This window comes from Mustela lutreola, chromosome 12 (genome assembly GCF_030435805.1).
Source record: "Mustela lutreola isolate mMusLut2 chromosome 12, mMusLut2.pri, whole genome shotgun sequence".
NCBI classification, from domain to species: Eukaryota; Metazoa; Chordata; class Mammalia; order Carnivora; family Mustelidae; genus Mustela; species Mustela lutreola.
Genome location: NC_081301.1, coordinates 78,798,745 through 78,816,663, shown reverse-complemented (window position 1 = coordinate 78,816,663; position 17,919 = coordinate 78,798,745). Strand labels below are relative to the sequence as shown.

The 17,919-nt window shown below is 38.8% G+C and overlaps 1 long non-coding RNA gene across 4 annotated transcripts in view; it reads left to right on the top strand.

The window, feature by feature from the left end:
- LOC131813185 (uncharacterized) overlaps positions 1-17,919 on the top strand; it is a 164,285-nt gene that overhangs the window by 78,962 nt on the left and 67,404 nt on the right. The gene's annotated exons all lie outside the window — the stretch shown is intronic.

The window sequence follows — 17,919 nt, the reverse complement described above, 5'->3', positions numbered from 1 at the left end:
TGGGAAATGCAATTGGAGTACCAGCCTAGATCATGTAGGGATGGTAGATCCTGGCCAAGAGTTTGGATTTTGTTCTAACTGAAATGAAAAGCCACCAGAAGATTTAAAGGAGGGGCTGGTAGTTACTTAATCCAGTCTGTGATAGACTGAGAGTCCTAATGATATAGGAGATTTGAATGATTAGGATTTCAGGAAACAAAATCTCATGTAATTTGGAAAATATAACTAGTGAGATAAGATCTCTAGAAGCTATGTGGATGCAGTGGTCATTTTACCTGGAGAATTATCATGATTTTATGGTAATAAATCATAATTATGATTTCTACCCATACCTTCATACTGATAAACCCCATATCCCAATTTCCAGCACCTTTATTTCTAGTTGCCTACTGGACAGCTCCTCCATTTTGTCCTGAGATTTATGTCTTAAAGGCAGATCTATTGGCTTACTCACCTGCCACCATACAGTGGTATCCTCCTTTATATTTAATGACCTGTTTATTTACCTTTTTAACTTACAGGCATCCTAAATAACAACCCAATAACAAAACCCCAGTAGCAAAAACCCAGCTGATGACCAGGTCCTGCTGCTTCTACCACCCATTATTTCTCAGACTCAGCTTTATTGTCCTTGCATTTCTTCAGGTTCTCATCCGCTATCACCTGGACTTTTATAGTCACTTCCTAATGTATCATTCATCTTCTGTACTCCAGCCCCATTTCAAATTATTGCCAGACGAAATCTTTTTTTCTTCTTCTTCTTTTTTCCGCCCCAAACTACAGCTCTTTTCTGTTTTATTTCTAGTACAAAAATACCTTCTTACTGTTAAATAATCAAATCCTATCACCAAATGAAATCCCAGAGTGTATCTTTCTGGACCTTCTTCTACAATTATACACACAATACACACAAGTTAGATTATAACCTAATTCTGTTTGGTGATCTGTCTTTTTTAAAAATAGATTTTCAGTATTTCTCTAAATGAATTAATATACATCGACATCATTTTTGGTGGTTTTATACTATTTCATTATATGGATGTACTGTAATTTACTTAAATAAATAACTTCCTTTTGAGAGCAATTCAGGTCATTTTGCTTTTGTGAATGATATTATGTTGGACATCATTCTATTATTTATCTACTTATATCTCTGTCCCACTTTCTTCAGAAAAATCTACTTGAAATGGCACTTTTTTAATCACATATAATTTCTTTTAATGTTTTAGTGGTTTTACGATTTATAATTGTTTTCAATTGGAAACTTTTTGGTATGAATCAATGGTCTGAACGTTGTTTCTCCAAAAATGGTTGGCCAGCTTTCCGATTTGTTATTTATAGCTCAATCCAACCTTTCCCCAATGATTTAACGTGCCAGCGCTTTGTCATACACTAAATTCTTACAGAATTTCAAGTCTATTTCTGGGCTATCTATTCTATTCCATCAGTCTGACTACAAATTCTAGCAAAGATGCCCTGTTGCTTTAAATTCACAGGTTTTCTAATAGGTTTTAATATTTGATAGACCACGTTTTCCTTTGCTTGCTCTTTGTTTGCTTTTTCTTTCTTTTTTTTTTTTTTTAGTATGGCAGAGGTTTACTCCAGCCACTTTGCCCCCACATTTTATTTTTCCAAATAAAATTTAGCATCATTTAATCAAGTTTAAAAAAATTTTTTTTGTTGAAATTTTTATGTTGATTGTATTAAATTTATAAATTGTTTTGGAAGAAATTGGCATCTTCAGAACTGTCTTTCTAAAATAAATCTGGTCTTATCTTAACCCTGCTTAGAAACCTGCCATACATAGTTCCCCCTGAAGGGAAAGTCATATTTCTTTCAACGGCATGCAATACCTTACATATTTTCACTCCTGCATACCTTCCCTTGTCCTTCAGAGATTTAGAAAATCGTAGATTACAATACTTTAAAGAACATGGAGTAGTTTGTTAGAATCTCAAATTCATGGCAATGGAGATGTATTACAGAGAATGCTCTGGCAGTTTGAAGATGTAATTTGGAAATCTGTCTACCTCATTTGCAAAGTTGTAACTGGAGCTAGGAGCTCCCAAGCTTGATTGCGTTTTGGCCTGTTAAGTCCATCCAGAGGAAGAACATCAGTTAGAACCTACAAGCATTCCAAGAATATGTGCATAATCAAGGCTATCTTTCTTTTAAGTCCTGGGAAAACTTTGACTTTCTAAAGTTTGGCTCCTGCCTCTTGACATTAAAGAAGAAAATTCCACTAACTGCAAAATAAATAATTTGGCTGCTTTGTGTTTAGCTTACAGCATTATCTCCAAACCCTGGCCCTGGTAAAAGTTTCTGTTGGCTCTTTTCATCCCTCCTCGCCCTTCGTTGTTCTCCATGTGTTTCCCCATTCTCTACCGTGTACAATCTGCTGGTGGAGATCTGGGTCAGTGATAGCGGGTGAGCGAGAAGGAAATGAAAGGGAATAGAGAGAAATGTTAAGAAAACTAACTTTGCAATGTTAAGACTTGCTGAGAGTACTTTAACTGTCTTTTAAAATGTCTTTTTATTTTTTAAATTATTTTTAATTTTTTAATTAGTTAAATTTCAGCTGCCCTCCAAGACATAGGGTAAGGTGTAAGAATTCAAATGTAAACACTCTCATGGGATGTAGACTATGGTTTGTTTGTTTGTTTTTTTTTTTCCCCAGACATCCAGCTCGGTCCTGGATGCTCAGTGTACTTGTTTATATAAACCGTGTTAGCTCAAAATCTTATAATAACTCAGTCACAGTATTCAAGAATTGGATCCCATGGTTATCTTGCTAGAGTTGGGATATGAAAACAGCTTTTAGCACTGGAGGAGAGTAATTACTTGAGTTTTCAATCTCCAGAGATTTCATTTTGGTCAGTGGTTTTAGGTTTCCGTCCAAACCATCTTACTGGGAGAGACACTAAAATGGGTACAATAGATGAACTTTTTTTTTTTCTACCTTTATTTCTTTGCCTTTTCTTCATAAAGTTGAGATTAATATTGTATAATAACACAGTTCAAAATGGGCCAAACAAAACAGGAATAGGAGATGGATGCAGTTTATAAACTAAATCATTACCCTTGAATAATCAAAAGCTTGGGATCACAGTCCCTGCAAGTTGTAATGAATTGCTATAGACAAAATAATGCCAAAACCTTTATCGGCCTTTATTTCTATGTTTTCTAGATGTCCTACATGTATTTCTGCAAAGAAGATACACCTGCTTCATGATCACTATTTAAGATAAAGTTGTGAAGCTATAAAACCTTTAACTCTTAGAGGAATGGACACATTTTTGAAATGATTTATCAAAAGTCTAGAATATCTCTTTCAAACTAGTGAAAATATGGTATCAATTATTAAACATTAAAAGTAAGGGAGGAAATATAGAGAACCTGTACAATATGGTATTTATCCTTAAGAAATATTATGTGTGCACACAACCCTAGTTTCCCCTTTTGAGTGCAGAAGCTTGGTCATATTAGCAGGAATTTAGAAAAAAAAAAAATCAACCAAGCCATTTGCCTCTCCCAAGATCATGAATTATAGAGATGGGGGTTCAAGGACACTGATTGCCCATACAACTCTGCAGGGAGGTGAACTGTGCTCGGTTTGAGGTCACAGCAGAGCAGCAGAGGACAGAAGATAATGAGATGTCTGGGCAGTGGGGTAGCTCTTCAGCGGCTCATCTGAGAAATCCCAGTGCATGGATGAGGCGGATGTGACTCATTGATTCAACTTGAAGCAGGAAGAACAGTGAACGACAAGGAAGGGGAACAAAGAAACGCTCAAGACAGTGGGAAATAGCCGAGATTAAAACCAGTCTTTACAGGGGGCCTTACCTAACCAGGGCTAAGAGTTGGAAATGTACATTTATCTGCTACTAGTCCACTTACCAGAACAGAATTTTAGTAGAAATTTGAAGGGAATTTCATGCAGGAGAACAAGTGCCTGCACAGACACATTCATGGCTTATGTCCTTTGCATAGGGAAGCAGCAAAGTTACCAAACATTATAGAATGTATATTCAGATGTAGAGGGATAGTTCTGGTTTTTTCACTGACCAGAGAACAACTCAAACATACATCGAAGTAAGGAGGAAAAATTCACAAAACCCTCTGTACCCATTGCCCAGCTTCACCATTTTACCTATCTTAGAGAAAATTCTTATTGATGAGGGAAGTTGGCATCAGAAGAGGCCTGGGAACATACTCTGAAGAGGGGGCAGCAAAGGCCCAAATTGTCAGCAGGGTTCCCTGACTCCCTCCAGTGTGACATTATTACTGCATTATGGCATTACTTGTTAAGTGAAAGGTATTAGCTCTGTGAATAATCAGGTAATCAAAAAGTACTTACTGCTTTGGCTTTTTATTACAGGTTCGTCAGCCACTTACATTTAAAATTTTTTTAATATATCATTATTTTAAACACACATCATTATTTTAATTATATCCAATTAAATATACCTGCATCTCCTCAGCATGCATCATTATGTACTTTACTAAAAAGCACTTTGAATCAAATTGCATACCAGCGTTCTTTATTATAATTTATGTGCACATATCTGCAGCAGATTTATACATTTTGGAGATTAATTATCAAGAAGTTTGTTTAGACTTCCAGTAAATGTGAAACTTAACTTGAACATCAGTATTCTCTGGTGTTTGTAATTTTGTGGTATTTTCTAATATCCTGGAAGATACCGCTTTGTTTTTTTCATCTGAGGAGAGTATGGGTACACAAAGAGAAGTCATTACAATGACCAGATCCATTTGTGACCTAATCTTTAAATTTTTTCGCCTCTTTTGGGTCCCCCAGATTGTTACTCTCATTTTTGACTCTCCCAAATAGGAGACTGAAAGATTGTCTATGACTCAGTCCCAATCCCATGAAAATAATACTGCTAAGTTATAGGAGTATAAGAAAATATGGCCCTTAGTGATTCCTTATTGCTCCTGTTGAAGGAGTTTAGATCTTTTGGCCCAAGGGTTCATCACATTTTAATACCTGTTTTTTGCATCCTTCATAGGTAAGCATGAGAAATTCTTACTATTGGTGTTCGGCATGTGATAGAGTAGTGCAAGGATACTTAAAGTGGAGTTCAGCATGTTGTTTTTGTATTCTAGCCAGCCATCTCCTGTCAGCTCCCATCACACCCCTGTGATTGTTTATAACAAACTGAGCTGCTAAACAAACTCACAAAGGAAGGCTCAGTCTCTTGAGGTGTTGAGGGGTGACCTGTTGGTTCAGTTTGATGCTAATGTCTTGACTGGTTCCCATAGCACAGATTCCAAATCATTGGATTGAGTCTGACTTGAATCGTTACCTTTCCTCAACTCATATCCACTGGTTTTGCGTATTTCTTCCAGTACATGAAAAAGTTTTCCTGTGTGGTTTCTGGGTTACCTCATCTCTCAAGCCCTGGTATCTCTTCTTTTCTCAAGGAAGGAAGCCTGGTCTTAGAGCAGCTTTTTGCTGTTCCCCACCTCCTTCCTTTCAAGGGAGGTAAGGAGTTAGAAACTGGGTTATTCTGTGACCTGGGGTATGTCAGTTACATTCTCTAATCCCAGTTTTATCCCAGTTGAGGGATTTGTGACTAGGTCATCTCTACTGGTTTACATTCTCTTTTGTGTTTTTGAGATATTTGCCTTATTATTTTATATTACATGATTCTGTATGTTGATATAGTCATTGTAATGGTTTTAAATAGTAACCAGATAGACAGAAAATGATTGTAGGGACCTTTTAACTTCACTGCTCCTCCTATCCCTCCTTTTGTAGCCAAAGATAACTACTCACATTCACATTCCTTGACTAATTTGTCTAATAAAACTTTGTCAAACAAAGTTGATTCTGTGGGACCTTTTAGCAGCTATAATTTGGTATTCTATTTTGGACACTGTTAGTCATTCAAGAGGCTGTGCGGGTGAGGAATGGTGTGGGTGATTGAAAAGGCACGAGCTTTCAGCAGAAGATTTGAAATATGCACAATGAATTGTTCTTCTTGGTTTGAATAAGATTCTGTGAAGTTTGTTTTCTCCCTTTCCAATGACAAGAGAACTTCAGGGGAAGAAATGGTGGTAAGAAGAGTAGAGGGAGGAAAAAATGTTTCCTGTCATTTTACAGATTCCAGTGTGTAAAAGTAGTCATCAGAAAGTTTATTTCCTTCTTTACAATAGCCCATGAAACTTATGTGGTTAATGGTATATTTTAGATTAAGTTTTATGACTTCAATGACAAAGTTTTCCATTGACTAGAATAACTGAGAACAAAGATTGTGGTGAAATTCTTTATTCATAAATAGATGTTTCTCTAAAGAAAAAGTTTTCTCTTAAAATGATAAAGCATGATAATTTCTAGTGGCCAATGATTGTATTAATGACATAGTGAATGAGAGCAAAATTTAAAGAAATACAAATACATTGGTATGCTCTGGTTCCCTTGTTGTTACTAGTATTACTGCTTATCTATATCTAATTATTTGAGCAGCAGTACTATTGTAGAAAACAACTTTTACCTACCGTTATCGGACCCCTTTTGGAGTAAACATAGTTCCAAGGCTTTTAGAAAGTGACTTGAGTAGCATATGAAGCTCTTTTGGTTGCCTTTCTATTGTTAATCTCTTCATTTTAGCAGATGGTACTTAGAACTCATTTTACATAAGAGTTTATAAGAATGAATCCCATTTTCAGTTTCAGTTTCTTTGATTCTTTGCCCCATGCAAAATTAGAGAGGGAGAGTAAAAAAAAAAAAAAAAAAAAAGGCAGTTCCTTTATGTTTTAAACATCAAACTCAGTAATTTTTTTCCCCACACAGGAAAACTTAACACATTTTTGTTCTCATTAAACAATAACACCAAAACCTAACCAAAACAAAACACCAAAAAAACCCCACAAAAAACTCACAACCACTGACTAGCACTTAGAGCCAAACAAACTATGAAAGATTGTGTTACTGAAAGTAAACAATTTTGTAGCTTAGATTTTATACCCAGCCAAATTTGTGTTCCCTTGAGAGAACAAAATAAAGATATTATGGACATGACCAACAGATTACTTGGAAAGAAATATTTGCAATATAGTACTGTAAAATCATAAAAAAAAGAAAAATTAAATGAACACAGCAGTAAGCCTGGGTGGCTCAGTTGGTTAAGGATCTGCCTTTGGCTTGGGGTCATGATCCCAGGGTCCTGGGATCGAGCCCCACATCAGGCTCCCTGCACAGAAGGAAGCCTACTTCTCCCTCTCCCCCTGACTTCTCCTTCTCCTGCTTGTGCTCACTCTCTTACTACAAATAAAACAAAACAAAACAAAAAGCAGTAAGAAAGATGTGGGCCCAAAATTATTAAATTTATAGCTGAGTCTTAAGAACTATGACACATAATAAATAAAGTTATTAATATGGAACTAAAATCCCAACCTATAAGTAGTAGATGTGGGAATAGAAGGATTAGAGAATAGGAAGCCAGAAATCTGGGGGACCAGAACTGAAGATGTCTTGAGATTCTTGCCTTGATCAGGATGATAATAGAGATCCTGATTATTTCTAGATATTGATAAGATATATATGTTTATTTATTTTTAAAAATACTTTATTTATTTATTTGATAGAGAGTATGAAAGCAGGGAGAGCGGGAGAGGGAGAAGCAGGCTCCCTACTTCCTGCTGAGCAGGGAGCCTGATATGGGGCTCGATACAGGGGATCATGACCTGAGCCAGAGGCAGACACTAAACTGACTGAGCCACCCAGGAGCCCCATGACAGATTCATATATATATATATGAATTTAAAATGTCAAGGCAATCCCTAAGAAAAATAGGAAAAGAATAGAATACATATCTTTTTAAATGTTTAAAAAAGAAAAAAAATGAAACAACTACCTTAATTCAACAAAAGACACAGGACAAAAGAGATTGATACAAAAGGATGATAAATGGAAAACATGAAAATAGGTCATCAGAAATATGTCAGACATAGAAATAGTCACACTAAATGTAAATGACTTACATTCTCCCTTTTTAACATAAACTTTTAGACTAGATAAATATATATAAAAGATCCAATTTTATGCTGTTAAAATCTGTGACATCTCCAAAGAAAAACAATAAAAAATGTTTGACAAGACTATGCAATAATCATGAATTTGTATGCAAGACTAAGTTATGAAACATAAAGCAAAGCCAAGGAAAAAAAGAATGATGAAAATACAGAGAAATAGATAACCCACAGTCACAGTGGGAGAATTTACTATAACTTTTTTCAAAAATGAATAAATTTAGGAGATAGAATTTTAAAACACATTTAACAACCTTGTTATAACATATGTAATTTACACATTTTAAATATTTATAAACTTGATGATCATCAACTAGAGAATTAATACAATTTTCAAGCATCCATGGGACATTTACAAAATTTGATCATGTGTGAGTCTACTGGGAAAACCTCCATTAAATTCTGAACAGCAGAAGTCATAGTTCATATTCTCTGAAGAAAATATAGTAAAATTAGGGGCGCCTGGGTGGCTCAGTCCATTAAGCATCTGCCTTCAGCTCAGGTCTGATCCCAGGGTGCTGGGATGGAGTCCCACATCAGGCTCTCTGCTCAATGGGGGACCTGCTTCTCCCTTCTCCTCTGCCTGCTGCTCCCCCTGCCTGTGTGCACTCTCTCTGTATCAAATAAATAAATAAAATCTTTTAAAATGCATAGTAAAATTAAATAGTAACAACAAAAGGAGAATCCTCTATCCTTAATCTACGTATTTCAAAATAAGATATACTCTTCTAAATAACTCTTGGTTTAAAGAGGAAATAAAGACAGGTACTATTAATCATTTATAAATAAACAAAGCTCTACCAAACATTGTTTGTTGACTGTAGCTAAAGCAACACTTAGAGGAAATTTCATAGCCTCGTTTCACTTATGAGAATGTAAGAAGGGATTGAAAAATTCAGTAATTGAGAAGAGAAGCAGTAAGATAAACAAGAATGTGCAAAAATGGAGATAATAAATTAATGACATAGAAAAAGCAAAACAATTGACTTTCTCTATAAAACCCAAAGCTGCTTTTTTGAAGCGGTATATGAAGTAAACAAAACCTTTGGTGAGTCTCATCAAGAGAAGAAGAGATAAGATACAAATATATTTTAGAAACAAGGGAGAGGACTTAACTACAGATTCAGAGCAAATTTTTAAAAATCATAAATTATACTGTCTTTGACCTTGCAATAGTGTGTTCAAAATCTATTTGAAAAGAAACACTTTTTTAGCAAAACATAAATTACTAATATTATATTAAAAGGTGATAGAAAACCTATAGGGAACAATAGAAGAAATTGACAAAGTAATAAAAAAAATCAACCCCCCAAAAGATACACAGTCTTAACTATTTTGTGAGCTTTAAATCAGCAAATGCTTAAGAGCCAGTTAATTCCTACTAATAAATCAATAGAATGAAATCATCCCAACTCAGCTATCTTTCTATATAGAGTTGAGATACCAAAATTGAGAATGACTGCACACACTCTCAAAATGACCACTTTGGGCCAAGCTGCCTTATGTACATCAATGTAGAACTCCACGAAAAATAGTACCAAGTTGAATTCATTATTACCAAGTAGTATTAATCTCAGGAATGCAATAATAGTTGAACACTAGGAAATCTTATTAATATATTTTACTATGTTAAAAAGTTGAAGGAAAAGCCTTTGGTTCACCTCAGTAGTGCTAAAAAACACAGGATATAAAGTCCACATCTATTTGTGATTTGAAATAAAACAACTTCTAGGTTAGTTAGAGAAGGAAACTTCATTAACTAGGTAGAGATATCTACCAGAAATCTAAAGCAAATACAAAATTATATGGTAAAATAGAGTATACCATCGAAAGTAGGAACAAGATAGGCTTATTATAACTACCTTTAAGAAAATAATAATAGATGTCCTAGCTGAAGCTTTTATGTAAGAATAAAAAAAAAGAAAAAATGAGTATAATACTGTGAAGGAAAGAACAAAGTGTTTCACTGTATTTTATTTATATACATTCTGTCTACAAAATCCAAAAGAATCCATTGAAAAACATTAGCACTCTTCAAAGAGTGTTTAGTAAGAATTACAGTATCAACTTGTCAAAACCCATCCCTTACCAGTAAGTAATCAGAAAGTATCATAAAAATGCCTTGTGCAAACAAGCAATAAAAACTATTAGGACACAAGCATGCCTATATGAAGAAAAATATAAGATGTAACTGATAGTTATAGAAACACTCTAAAAATTAAGAGAAAATACCATGTTTCAGTTTGCAAATACTTAATGTTTAAAAGGTGTCAGTTCATTTCTCTCTTGTTAACCTGTAAGTTTAATGCAGTCCCAATTGTAATTCCAGCAGGATTTTTTTTTAAAAGATTTTTATTTATTTATTTGACAGAGATCATAAGTAGGCAGAGAGACAGGCGGAGAGAGGAGGAAGCAGTCTCCCCGCTGAGCAGAGAGCCCAACGCTGGGCTCGATCCCAGGACCCTGAGATCATGACCCAAGCAGAAGACAGAGGCTTTAACCCACTGAGCCATCCAGGCACCCCTCCAGCAGGATTTTTTTTTATGGAATTAGATACACTGATTTTTAAATTTTTCTGGAGGGCAAAATGTAGGGTGGGGTTTATGCCTATTTTCATTTTATTGTGTTTTGTTTTTGTTTTTTAAGATTTTATTTATTTATTTATTTATTTATTTATTTATTTTGAGAGAGAAAGAGCACTAGCACAAGCAGGGGGAGTGACAGGCAGAGGGAGAGGGAGAAGGGAGAAGCAGGCTCACCGCTGAGCAGGGAGCACGATGCAGGACTCTATCCCAGAACCCTGAGACAGTGACCTGAGCCAAAGGCAGACACTCAACAACTGAGCAACCCAGGCGCCCCATATTCATTTTATTCTTTATATCTCACATATATTTTAAAATTCTTATTTATCTCTTTGATGCATAGGAAAAGCTTTAAAAGAGAGAATGTACAATATCAGCTATAAAGATTTTGAAAAAAGAACAACGAAGAAGGACTTATTCTATGAGATACCAGAACATGATGTGCAGTCATTGCAATTGAAATGGTGTTGAATGATTGGAGAGAAGATAGATGGATAATTGCTATCGACATTAGAGAATCCTAAGCAAGTGTGGGTATTTATTCTATGGAAAAGCTCACATTTCAGATTACATAGCAAAGTGTGGATGATTTCACAAATGGAGCTGGGAACATTCGTTTTTGATTTTGAAAGAACATAAAGTGAGAGCCCTGTCTCAGAAAAATGAATTTCAATGCATCAAGGAGCTACATGTAAAAACTTAGTGGAAAGGTCTATTTTGGGGTGAAGCACAAAACTCAAAAGGGCCATTAAGGGGAAAAAGATTAGCAGATTTTTATAACATAAAAGTAGAATTTCTGTAGGGTTTAAGGCAATACAAAAATCTGTGACCAAAAGTTTATGTCATATTGTATATTTATAGCTTATGTAATTCAAAATAAACTATGATCAATAATTGAGTTCTTAACACTTGTTAAAAATGCTCCTTAAAAAACACAGAAGAGGCACAGAAAAAGAAATAACACAAAGTAGTTTTTGCCCTTCATATTGGTACAGATTTAGAAATTTGATAATAGCCAGTGCTGGTGAGGGGCTAAGAAAGTAGGTACTAACAGTTAGTGTAGGTGGAAAAGTGTAAATTGATAGTTATTTTGGCAGTACCTATTAAAATTAAAAGCCGGCCTTTGTTTTATTTTGTTTTGTTTGTTTTTGAGAGAGAGTATCCAAGCATGTGCCATGGGGATGGGCAGGTAGGGGGTGGTGGCAGAGAGAGAGGGAGAGAAAGAGAGAGAGAACTTTAAACAGAATCCACTCCCAGTGGAGAGCTGGCCAAGAGGCTCAATCTCATGATCCTAAGATCATGACAGGAACCAAAGGCAGACACTTCACTGACTGAGCCATGCAGGTGCCCCCAAACTCAACATTTCTTTTAACTCAGGGTTCCAACCATGTGCATGAATTATACACACATGAATATTTATGGCATTATCAATTATAATAGCCCTAAATTGGCAATGATCTAAGTAGGAGAATCCATAGTAATTTACGGAACATCTATACTCTTGAAAGTTAAGGGGCAGTTAAAAAGAAAATGAGCCACTACTAACCTGAGAAGATCTTTGACACATAATATTTCTTTTCTAAAAAAGTGACAAAACCATATATAAAGTATAATCTCATCTATATATATTAAAGGCCAAACCAGATATAGGTAGAGGTACATAACTCTGTGTGTGTGTGTGTGTGTGTGTGTGTGTGTGTGTTTAAAATCTAGTTATATATAAAATAGAAGAAAAACTGGAAGGACACATACCAAACTGTAAAGAGACAGTTCTTCTGGACATGGGGGAAAAAGATGTGGGATAGGGTAGATGCACCTATATAAAGTTGTAGATAATTCTAATGTATTGATTGATACTCTATTTCTTATATTTAAAAAAGCTATCTCCTTTTCAAACTTCTAATTACTAAAAGGGAAAGTCATGGTTTCACTAGTTTATATTTGATATGTTTTGTAGATAACATACCATTACAAAAGGGAAATAGAGCCTTATATTTTTATTACGTGTTACTCTTGTGATTTTTGCACTCAGGACTGTTCATTGGGTGACAGATAACGTGCACAGAACACTAGATCCTCGGGTACAATGCCTGAGGGGCTGCCTGTTCTCAGTCCAGGATTACTCTGGTTGATTTGCCTGGAACACCAGATGCGCCCTGACAAAGTAGAGACAGGAACACAGAACATCTTGCCCCCATGCTTTTGTGGGCCACCTTAGTCCACCGAACAGAAATTCCTTTGCAGCAAAGGTCAGCCCGGTGCTGTTTTGTGTACAGCAGATGAAAAAGTCACTAGAACCAAGAGCTTCTGTGAATTTCACACGTGGAGACTCACGCCTCTTTGCCCTTCCGTGTTTGCAAGGTCTGTCATTCATGGAAGGAAGTTAGGTCGTCTGAAATAACGTGCTGTACGACTAGCCATGGTGGTTGAGCTTTGTACTCTGTCCTGTGACGGTAACAAATTTAGACTGTCCAGTATAGTACAATTCCCAAACCAATTTCTCTCTTTCTCTCTCTCTCTCTCTTTTTCTCTCTGTCTCTTAAAAGACAGGCATTTTTAAATGTCTGTTTCCTATTTTAAGTTATATCCATTAATGTCCATGAGTCTTAAACCAAATAGTAATTCAACATCAGGTTTGTCAATATGAATACAAGAAGCTTAAAACAAACAAACAAACAAACAAAATAAACGCTCTGCCCTTCCTTTCCCTTAGGAGAGTTTCCCTGTGTTGGAGCAGAAAAGAACAACAGAAAGCGGGTTGCGCTAGGAATCCAAAAATCAGTTTGAAGCCTGCCTTCTGGGATCTTTTGCAAGTCACTTCACTTCTCCTAGGCTTCGTTCACTTTATGTCAGCTGCAAAATGGAGAGATTGGGGGACTTGAGGATGAGGGGGGACGGAGAGGGGATATAGATAATGAAGGAGAAAGGGCTTTGAAAGGTATAAAGAACAGACCAGAGTAAGACTTTATATAAGCCCATTGCTCCCCTTCTTACACACACACACACACACACACACACACACACACACACATATATACACACACACACACACACACAGGGCTATATGCCTGCTTTGGATTTCTATTGTCTTTCATTTACATTCCTTTTAAAGGAGGCATTTGAATCCCTTGGACACATTCAGCTTTGTCTTTTGTCACAGCTACCCATTGATCTCACCAGCACCTGAGGCCTTCGATTTCCTTAGTTCTACCTTTTCGGCAGTCCCTGTTTCCTCCCAGAGGTGCATTTCTTAGTGTCAAAAGCACAGTGTGTTCCCTTTTTGTTAACTTAACCTCTGTGTTGTTTTTTAAAAATCAGATTTGCAAGAACAGGGACTCCAGAAAGCCTGTGATATGTAAATATTTAGCCAGGCAGATAGGGATAGTGAGCAGTTTTCTCTCTTCACAGAAAACATGATTTTATTTGCTAAAGCTGTAATCTTGTTTGATAATCCATCAGTTTATTATCAGCTGTGTGGTGAGACATAATGCCACAGGGAGATAATGAAGAACCTTCACCTGATACGTTGGGGTTGATTACAGTGACCGCAGGAGAGTCTTCTGGAGGGGATTATGTTAAACATAGCCTTTCTATTTACAGTTGATTTCCTCTGAGCACTTTAACCGTTGGGCTCCCAGCCTAGGTAAGTAGGTCATCTGAAAACCTTTAAAGAAGAACAGTCTGCAGGTGTAGAAAGACAGGACCTGTCTCTTTCTCAGGCCTCATTAAGTCATTGTTTGATGCGCAGTGCATTTATGAATCAAAGAAAAAAGAGATACTAAGGTGCTCCATTGAAGACCGTATTTCAAACAAGCAGAACCCAGAAAAGTCCAGTTTGGAAACAAAGCAGGAGACCCTTCCACCCGGCTCTACCCGTTAAGTCCAGTAAACTGGATTAGTAAACTGACATTTTAATATAACCTAGAGTTCTAGGACTCTCGAGGGTGGTATGTGTGGTTGTGGAACCAGGGGCAACACCCCGCTAGGATGTCCTCAGAGACCCTCCTGGTGGGCAGTGGGAAGGCACCAGTCCAGGAGGAGGGGGAGGGGCTGTCCCCAGGACGCTGCTGGGAGTCCCTGGACTGGCAGGAGAAAAAGCATTGCTTTCCAGCTCTCATCTGCAATTCTTCTCTTCCTTAAAATATCTCTTTTTAGGATTATCCACTCTGCGAGATGTCTCCCCCTGAAACCCTGTCTTCAAGGGGCCGGAAAAACTTCCTGAAAATAGAGGCTCTGTGTTCCGTACTTCTGTATTCTGCCTCTTGAGCCTCTTCTGAGAGAAGCAGATAAGCAAACTGAGTTTCCAGGAGTTTAAGGATCTTGCCCTGTTAAGATCTTGCCCTGCTCCTTCCCACTTTTCCTTTCTTTCTTTCCTTTCTCCTCAGACTGACATTTTCTTAAAAGGGTCGATTCTGAACCCAGATACCTGATTTTAGATGCCGCTCTGCATGACCCAGGGCAAGTTACTTATCTAGGAGTGGCTTGGTCCTCGGCAGGAAAATGAGGATCATGGTATTAGTTATGTCATATAGTTACTAGGAGGCTAGAGTTGGTTGGTAGCAGTGCAGCACTTAGCCCAGTGTCTGGCGCACAGCAAACACTCGGTAAGGTTTCGTTCTTGCTAATACTGTTGCCATGTCCTTCCTTCCAGGCCCCGCTTTGTCCCCTCATCACACATGAAGTGAATGTTATCTCTGTGATGGGCATTGTGGCAGGGTGGGGGAATGAGGAAGAGAGGCTCCCTTTTCCAGAAAATTCACTGTCTGTGAGTCATCTCATTGGATGAGATCAGATGGGCCATCGGATAAGTGGAGGAGATGAGGTGTGTGACACGCGGCCTCCAGGTTATCACCGACAAACCGTCTGGTGTCTGTGGTTAGCTGGGAAGGCCTCTTGAGGAGGAGACACCAGCATTTGATGTGAACACTGGAGATAACAGAGTGTCCACTCGGCTGACAGTCAAGGGACAGGTGTTCCAGGCAGAGGGGCCAGGGGCTGTGTGTGTAAGACCGTGGTGGGATCGGGAGTAAGAAGTTTTAGGGGTGCCTGGGTGGTTCAGTGGGTTAAGCCTCTGCCTTCCACCCAAGTGATGATCTCAGGGTCCTGGGATCGAGTCCCATATCGGGCTCCCTGCTCAGCGAGGAGCCTGCCTCTCTGCCTACTTGTGATCTCTGTCTGTCACATAAATAAAGTGTTTAAAAAAAAAAAAAAAGAAAGAAAGAAGTTTTATTAGTAGAACTGTGATAACAAAATACCAGGGAGGGGGGGTGGCTCAAAACGAGCCTTCTCACAGCTCTAGAGGCTTTAAGTCAAGATCAAGGTATCAGCAGGTAAGGTTTCTTCTGAGGCTTCTTTCGTTGGCTCGCAGATAGTTTCCTTCTCACTATGTCCTCACTTGACCTTTTCTCTATATCCTAACCTCCTCTTCTTATAAAGACATTAGTCGCCTTGGATACGTTCCCACCCATGTGACCTCATTTCCGCCTAAATTTCCTCTTCAAAGGCCATCTCTCTAAATAGCACCACATTCTCAGGTACAGGGGGCTCAGGTTTGCTCGTCTGAATTTGGGCCAGGGACCCATGTCAGCCCCTAACAGGAGGCATCGGTGAAGTCTGGCTGGAACCAGGTGGCAAGTGGATGGGTATCAGCGGAGGACATCGCGATGCTGGATCTTGAAAGGCCCGGCTTCTCCTCAGGCTAGGGAGGGTGTCGGTGTGGGGGAAGGGACACCACCACTGTGGTTAGGCTCTGCGGGTTGCCTCAGGCTGAAGAGTGCGGGGCGGACAGGAAGGAACCACACTGTAATGGGTCGGAGGAAACCCCGGGTTGAATTCCAGTTCTGTTCAACACACCCCAGGGCTTATGTGGCCATTGAAGGGAGGCAGTGATCCCCCAGCAAGAAGGGGGCCCCTGAGAACAAAGATGTGTATGGGTGTGGGTGTGGGGGGACAGCTGTGGGGGAAGAAGATGGCAGCTGTGGCGGAGAGCTGGCCTGTGGGGGGTCCCCCGTTGCCGTGGCCGCATCGGTGGCCGCATCGGTGGCCGGCTCACCTGGCCGGCTCACCTGGCCGGCACAAAGGAAGAAGCAGCCCCTGAGTAACAGATGGAGCGGGCTCTGCTCTTTCCTTTTCACCCCAAAGGCCCCTCGGGTGTTCCTCACATAATCACGTACCTTACTCCCATATTTTGTAAATGAGAGAACAGCCTCCCTTTCTCGCTCCTGCCAGGTAGAAGCGCACCGCCGCGCCGTGCTATTGACAGTCAGAGAATGAGATAATTATCCCTCTCCATTTTTAGAATCCAGCTCAAACTCCAGCACTTCGGTGCAGAAACGAGGTGCCGTGTGGGGAGAGCGGCTTCATTTCGCGTGGGTCCCATTTGGTTCAGAGACCGAAGGCCGGTGGCCTGCCCCGGTCTCCCCTGCGCCTGCTTGGCGCTGCTTGGGCCCACATCACTCCATCTCCTTGAGACTTGGCCTTCTCTTTTGTGAAAAGGGGAGAGACCGAGACATACCTGACTAGGACAAACTGCAAAGCCCTCTGTAGTCATTAACGCATTATGCAAACGTCACTTCTAAGATGAAAAAGAAAATTCAGGGTGTTCCCATTTTGCAGTTTTGGTGACTGGGTAGAAAAAAGGAAGCATTTAGATTCCAACCCCAACTCCGTACTGGGGTCAGGACGTGGGGCCAGGCAATCATAAATCCTGTTGTGGGCGGTGGTGTTCCCTGTCCCCCTCCTCCCCTTCCTCCCTCCGTCTCTCTCTCAGCTCCTCTTCTCTCAGATGATGTAAAGATTAATTGGATGGTGTCCATGCTGTCTGCCAGGGAGACAGAAAGCATGAAGTATCATCTGGATGGGTTCGGTAAGCACTAGATTCTCCCTCCTCTGCTTTTGACAAACAGAGTGACAGCCCATCGCTGTGTTTAAACAAGTTAATATGTATGTTCCTTGACATAAGGAAGCGCTCTAATCATGAAATACAGCTTGCATGTCATTTGGTTTCGAGATTTTACTGAGTACTACTAATCTTGACATATTTTGGTTGGCACCACATTCTTGGTATTGTGGGTTAGCGGTTGAATAGTTTGCAGACTTTGTGAAACAAAATCCTCATTTAATGGTTTAGTTGGGCTACATTTTGAAAATATACAAAAACATAATGCACTTTTATTTTATAGGGATTTTTTTTTCCACTTGTGGCTTTGGTTTGGCTCTGCCCCCCTCTTTTTCCTCGGTGCCCTTTCTTTTCTCTTTGCCTCTCTCTCTCTGTCTCTCTCTC